The sequence below is a fragment of the Loxodonta africana genome, chromosome 1 (genome assembly GCF_030014295.1).
Source record: "Loxodonta africana isolate mLoxAfr1 chromosome 1, mLoxAfr1.hap2, whole genome shotgun sequence".
NCBI classification, from domain to species: Eukaryota; Metazoa; Chordata; class Mammalia; order Proboscidea; family Elephantidae; genus Loxodonta; species Loxodonta africana.
In genome coordinates, this window is record NC_087342.1 from 117,419,190 (window position 1) to 117,426,383 (window position 7,194).

Below are 7,194 nucleotides of genomic sequence, written 5' to 3' on the forward strand. Positions count from 1 at the left end.
AGACAGAACAAGGGGATACTGATTGGTTTAAAGTCAGGGAAGGTGTGTGTCAGGGTTATATTCTTTCACCATACCTATTCAATCTGTATGCTGAGCAAATAATCCAAGAAACTGGACTATATGAAGAAGAACAGGGCATAAGAATTGGAGGAAGACTCATTAACAACCTGCGTTATGCAGATGACACAAGCTTGCTTGCTGAAAGTGAAGAGGACTTAGCACTTACTAATGAAGATCAAAGACCACAGCCTTCAGTATGGATTTCACCTCAACATAAAGAAAACAAAAATCCTCACAACTGGACCAATGAGCAACATCATGATAAATGGAGAAAAGCTTGAAGTTGTCAAGGATTACATTTTATTTGGATCCACAATCAACAGCCATGGAAGCAGCAGTCAAGAAATCAAAAGATACATTGCATTGGGTAAATCTGCTGCAAAGGATCTCTTTAAGCTGTTGAAGAACAAAGATGTCACCTTGAAGACTAAGGTGCGCCTGACCCAAGCCTTGGTATTTTCGATTGTATCATATGCATGTGAAAGCTGGACAATGAATAAGGAAGACCGAAGAAGAATTGATGCCTTTGAATTGTGGTGTTGGTGAAGAATACTGAATATACCATGACTACCAAAAGAATGAATAAATCTGTCTTGGAAGAAGTACAGCCAGAATGCTCCTAGAGGTAAGGGTGGCGAGACTGCGTTTTACATACTTTGGACATGTTGTCAGGAGGGATCGGTCCCTGGAGAAGGACATCATGCTTGGCAGAGTACAGGGTCAGTGGAAAAGAGGAAGACCCTCAACGAGGTGGATTGACACAGTGGCTGCAACAATGAGCTCAAGCACAGCAACGATTGTAAGGACAGCTCAGGACCGGGCAGTGTTTCGTTCTGTTGTGCATAGGGTCGCTGAGTCGGAACCGACTCGACGGCACCTAACAACAATGACAACAACAACAAAGAAGGAGGAGATTCTTTTTGCATACAGAATTTCCTTTGGTACCTATATGCAGAATTGGGGTAGAGTAAAATATTTCTCAACTTAGAACCCTGCAGTAAATGGAAAGGTTTCATAAAGGTTAGGAATGAAGGCTCAAGTTTCCCTCCCTTCTGCCCCCGTATTTCTCTCCCTGAGGGATCTTGCAGAGTGATTAAGAATAGCTGCATGGATGTCACCTTTTAAATTCTGCATAATGGTGTTCTCCTCAAAGCATCATGTATTGGGAACTCCATGTATGGCTGAAGTGAGAGGAATTAAGTCACAGACGTACAATTTACAGCCAATAGTGTTCTAGAAGAGGTAAAATCAAGAAGGCTTTAGAGAATTTTAGGGGTAAAGGGTCAGGGAGACTCAGGATAGAAGGGGTGAAGAGGGTGATTCCTGATATTAGATGGTTGTCCTTGATGGTCTGTGGAAACCAGATTTATGAATACACTCAAGATTTACAGAATACATGTAATGCATGGTGAAGGCCTATAAGGGCAAAGAATTGAGAAAAGGCTGAGCGAATTGTCTGGGCTTGTGCTTCTGAAAGGGAAAGGCGAGGTATAATGGGGGGCTCAGCGCAAGGCTTACCACCCAGGAAAGGGCGAGGGGAAAGCACTGTTAGGGTGTGAACGATCCAGAGTGGGGTGGTTGAGGAGGCAGTCTGACTGAAAAGGTACTTGCCCCATTGATAACCAGGAAGGAAGATGAGAGCAATGGTTTCCAAAATGTAGTCATTCATTGTAAAGACACAATGCTATATGAAAACTTTTGTTTTTCCTCCTGGGCTTACAGGAACACTTCTTTTTCTAGTACTGTAGCATCTAAATGGGGCCATGAGACTGGTTCTGGCCAAATGAATGTGGGTGGAAATGTCATAGAACACTTCCATGCCTGGCCCATCAACTCTAGATCTTGTCAGTTTACCCTCTGATTGAGAGTGGAGTTAGCCCTAAGATGGAAGGAGACAGAATCCCTGAGTGTAGAGCCTAAGTGGCAAAGGCCTAAATGTGACTACTAAGCAAAAACAGGCAAAGAAAAAGGCCTAAGTCCTCCATGCATTTCACTGAATTCTGTCTCAATGGTGGGGACAGGAATGGTGTGATGGCTAAGATTGTGTGTCAACTTGGCTGGGCCATGATTCTCAGTGTTTATATGTGATCACCCCCATGATGGGATCTGCTGTGAGTAGCTGATCAGTTGAAAGGGAGTTTCCTTGGGCATGTGGCCTGCATCTGAATATAAGTAGACGGTCTGGCTTTTGCCCTCTCTGGATCCTGCAGCTGTCTTCTGTTTGTCTGACCTCCAATTCTTGGGACTTGAGCTAGCAGCTTACCTGCCAATCTTGGGATTCCTCAATCTTCACAGCCTGCGAGCAAGAGTCCTGCTCTCCGACCTGCCAATCTTGGGTTCGCCGGACCCGGTGGCTATGAGAATCAGGATAAGCCTCTATCCTGATTCACGGACTTGGGACGTTTCAGCCTCTACAATTACGTGAGCTGTTTCCTTCATATTAATCTCTCTCTCTGTGTATGTATTTATACACTTGACTGGTTTTGCTTCTCTAGAGAACCCAGCCTAAGACAGATGGGGAGGAGAGAAGTGTTTGTCACTATAATTAAGGTCTTACTTCTTCCTTTGTGGTATATCACCCCTTCTGGGCCAAAAAACAGCAATGAAAAAAGTTTTTCCCTTTGAATCTTGTAATCGCTTTGATAACTATGATTGGGTATCAAGGCAAAGTCTGAAGCAGGACTTTGAACTTGCTTGTTCTGGTTCAAACCCAGCTGAGAACTTGCATTTCTAACAAGTTCCCTGCTGAGAATTTGCATTTCCACCCCAGATATACTGAATCAGAATCTATATTTTAACAAGATCCCACAGGTGATTCTTATGTGTAACTTCCTGGGAATTTGTTAGAAATGAGCCAGCCTGACTTGAAAAGATGTTTCTTTAAAACCGACAAGAAAAGGAGCTGTATAAGATCATTAGGTGAATCAGAGGCTACTGCATCAGTCCAGAGGTTAGTGCCTTCCCTTCCTCACCGTTCTCTAAGGAGCATGTCTGGTCTGAAGCTAGGTGGGAATTTGGTGTTGACATAAGAAGGAGTACAGCTCAGCTTTCACCTGGGAACGTGGCTAGAAAGGAAAACAAAGGGGCTTAGTAGGGTACTATTAGGGACACTTCAAGGTCTGTTCCCTTTCCTGAAATGGACCTTCTAATGCACTTCCATACCACCCTTGTAAGAGAAAAGACTAGAGGTGGGTTTGAGTATCTTTTAAAAAGTCTCTAGTCTTTCTACCAAGCTTGCCAAATACAGTATGTGCCAAATGGTTATTCCGTTGATACATAGTTGAGTATCTTAGACTTAATTAATGTCACTAATTGGTTTCACGTGTGTCGTGAATTGGTTAGGTGGATTGATGTGTCAGTGTGGGAGGGAATACAAAACTATAAGGAAGCTGGGAGTTACATGGGAGTTCAAAGAAAACTAAAAACAAAAACAAAAACAAAAAAACTGGGGCACCTAGCTGTACACTCAAGAGCGGGAATGTGGCACCAGCTGGTTTTTGTTTTGCTGCTAATCTGGTCTCTTTACATGATTATGGGGCTTGGAGAAGTTTAAGAAAAAGTATTGCTGCTATTAAGGATTTTCTAGAAATGACCACCCATCTGCCAGTTTGTCATGCTATGGTGGTCTGCATGTTGCTGTGATGCTGGAAGCTATGCCATTGATATTTCAAATACCAGCAGAGTTACCCATGGACAAGTTTCAGTGGGCTTCCAGACTAACACTAGGAAGAAAGGCCTGGTGGTCTGCTTACAAAAATTAGCCAGCAAATACCTTATTGATCACAACAGAACATTCTCCAACTTGCCTGTTTTGGACGTGGTATCAGGATTAATTACTGGAGGAGGACATCCTGTTTGGTGAAGTAGAGGGCAAGAGAGACCCTAAGTAAGATGAGGTTTGCTTGACATAATAGCTACAAAATGCAAAATGCTACAAAGATAGACTCAAATATGCCTATGACTTTGACGATGACACAGGACCAGGTGTTTTATTCTGTTACGTGTAACATCTCCATGAATCAGAGTCAACTTGACAGCAGCTGTCTGTCTATCTAGAAATGACTCAAATAGCCTCATCTGAAAGTTATTTAACTACTAACTCAGATTAAAGGTCGAGCATCTTATGTTGCTTATACTTTATTTGCTCACTTGGGAAGGTGAGGTGGGAAAGAAAGGCTGTGAGGATTTGCCTGTAAAGGACTGCAATATCATTTCCTAAAAAGTTGTTTCCTTGCAAATGAGGATGCACTTGACTCTGTGCCAGGTTTGCTGTGACCAGAGTGGAAACAAGACCAAAAACTACACTGAATTTATGATGTCCAGTTGGTCAGGGCTGAGATATTCCAGAGTCGGACTTTCGCTGGAGTTACAAAGCAAGTCACTAACAACGTTTTATACCGTTTAATCCTGCTAGTCTACTTTGCACTATTAGAACACTTTTTCATTTATTTCTTTTTGTTGTTGTTTTAGGTAAATCGTCATGGAAACTAAGTAGAGAAGAAAAAAAAAGCCTCATTCATCACAGTAAGGACACTTCAGAACTGCCCATGTTTTATTATTGGGTAAGGTCTTATTGAATGCAGCTTTATTGACAGTGATGAGGTTACAAAATAACACTACATACAATTTAGTTTGTTGTTCCATATATAGTACCAGAATGTGTTCAGCAAAGAAAATTTTTGCCAAAATCTGCTAAATTTGTAGTTTTTAAAGAGTATCCAAGACAAGTACTATATTTCAAATGCCCTGAGAGGGAAATTTAAATGGTCTTTACCCTGTGAATGTGCTGGAGGGTAAAACTTTAATACTTTAGTGTCTTCACTTCTTGTAATTACCATGGAAGAGGGTTAGGGAAACTATGTTGTTTATTGGTATGAAGAGAAAGACTGGAAAACAATTCCTTTTCATTCTGCTTTGTGCTAGAGAATATATTTATCAAGTGGCTGCGATGGGAATCTGGCTGATTCAAAGAGATTACATACATTCGCCCACTTTGATGAGGGGAAAAGATAAATGAAATGATTCTAGTTTTTTCTGTCTAGTAACTTGGATGAATTGTGAAGACAGCTGGCTAGCATAACAAGAAAATTGACCTTTTAACGTCCATATTTTCAGGGAAACCTCTATTTATATGCATGTTTATAAAATATGCTTACATGTACTATAATTGCTGCTCTGTCTTAAATTGTAGAACCATTCAGTGCATTCTCACTTCCTTATTACCTCACTTATTATACCTCCTCACTCATAACACTCCACTACTATTCATTGTTTAGAATTATATTAATCTGTACCATTACCAACCTCCTATTCATAACCATTCTTACAACATAGGAAGTAAAAAAAACTCAATGCCACTGCTTATCCAAAATAGCAATTAGTACATCAGGGGTGTCAACCTGGCACCAGGAGCCGGACTAGAAATGTAAAGATGACGTTAAATTCTAGCTTCCTTGAGGTTTTCTCTTCAGGTCTCTGGCCTGTTCAGAAAAAGAGAGCTTAGGTTTTATTATTTCAGCTGCTGGGTAACGCGCTATTTCTCTGACACATTGAACTGATGCTTTTATTTAATCACACGACTCTGACATTACAAAAATAACAAGTTCTTTGCCTTCAAAAATATAAAAGGAAATACATGGTTGGCTCGGAGGACTTAGGAGTGTAATTAAATGTAAGCTTAAAATAAAATCAAGATGAAGTAAATTTTCCAGTTGGGAAACATGGAGAAATTGTCAAGTTTTCTAGGAGCAACTGCTTCTATAGTTGGGTTAAGGAGTATGTTTCACTTATTACATGAAAAGTGACACACATCATGTTGATTTTTTCTTTTTTTTTAAACATACTTTTGTGTCTTTCAATTAGCAGTGCAGGTCGTTCCAGGATATAAAGCTTTCACAAACCCTGATGTTCCATGCTCTCTACCAATGTGTTTTGTCAGAAGTCACTGCATTCCAAATTCATATTTGTCTTCATTTCTTGACTTAACTGTTGAAGCAGAAGAAAGAACAGCAGTGAACCCAGAAAACTGGTAAGCTAAGTTATATGTATTTTCTGAGTCTTCATATTAATAATTTAGAAAATTCAATAAATGGTCATTTCAAATGATTTATCCAGCTCTAACACATCTCCAGTTTCATTTCTAGAAAGTCACCGCCAAGTTTTTGCACACCTGTTATCTTACCAAGCTCTGACAGGTGAAAAGTCCTCTAGTTTCAGCAGCTCTCCTCATTCTTTCATGAGAAAATGTTACAGCTGGCTCTTATTTCATTCCAAACCCTAGGTCTTCCTCTTCACACAATGTTTCTAGGATCTCACTGGGAGGCACATCTATTAGTGTGCATCAAGGAGTTACATCTGTTTGCTCACTTGTGATATGTAATCCATAATCACTTTTTTTTTTTTTTTAGCGAAATCCATAATCGCTATTTAAAGGGGCAGGTGCCATTAGAAATTGTAGTTGGTGAAGCTCCTTATGCTCTGTGTGGGATGTGGAAACAGCCCAGTATTTTTACATTAGTAACGTCTTGTTCTTGACTTATATTGTTGATAGCCTTTACAAACTGAGTGTTACCGTTAAACACCGAGAGATTGAGATTTTCGTAAGGGGCAGATATAAAATTGTTCCACAAGTGTACTATATGAACCACTTTTCACAGTTCTAATAAAATATTTTTGATATAAATATTGTAACTCTAGCAATAACTTATCTATCTACATGGTGGGAGAGGAAAGGATTAATGAAAACCCAGTTGTATTTCCATATCGCTCATGTTTAATCCTTTAAATAGCTTTGTATTTTTTAAAATCCAATTGCACATAACCCATAATTGATAGGCCACTTTCTCTTCAAAATAAATAAATTATCAAAGAATAAGTGATTAATATAAGAAAGGAAAATACGTATCATTTACTACAATCATTCCCTTCCCCCCAAACTTGGCAAACATGTAAAAAAAAAAAAAAAATTATAGATATCAGGCAGATACACTTTAATTTTCAAAACTAACTGGGGGCTGTTGTTTGCTGCTGTTGAGTTTATTCCAACTCATGGCGACCCAGTGTGTGCAGAGTAGAACTGCTCAATAGGGTATTCAAGGCTGTGACCTTTCAGAAGCAGACCGCCAGGCCCGTCTT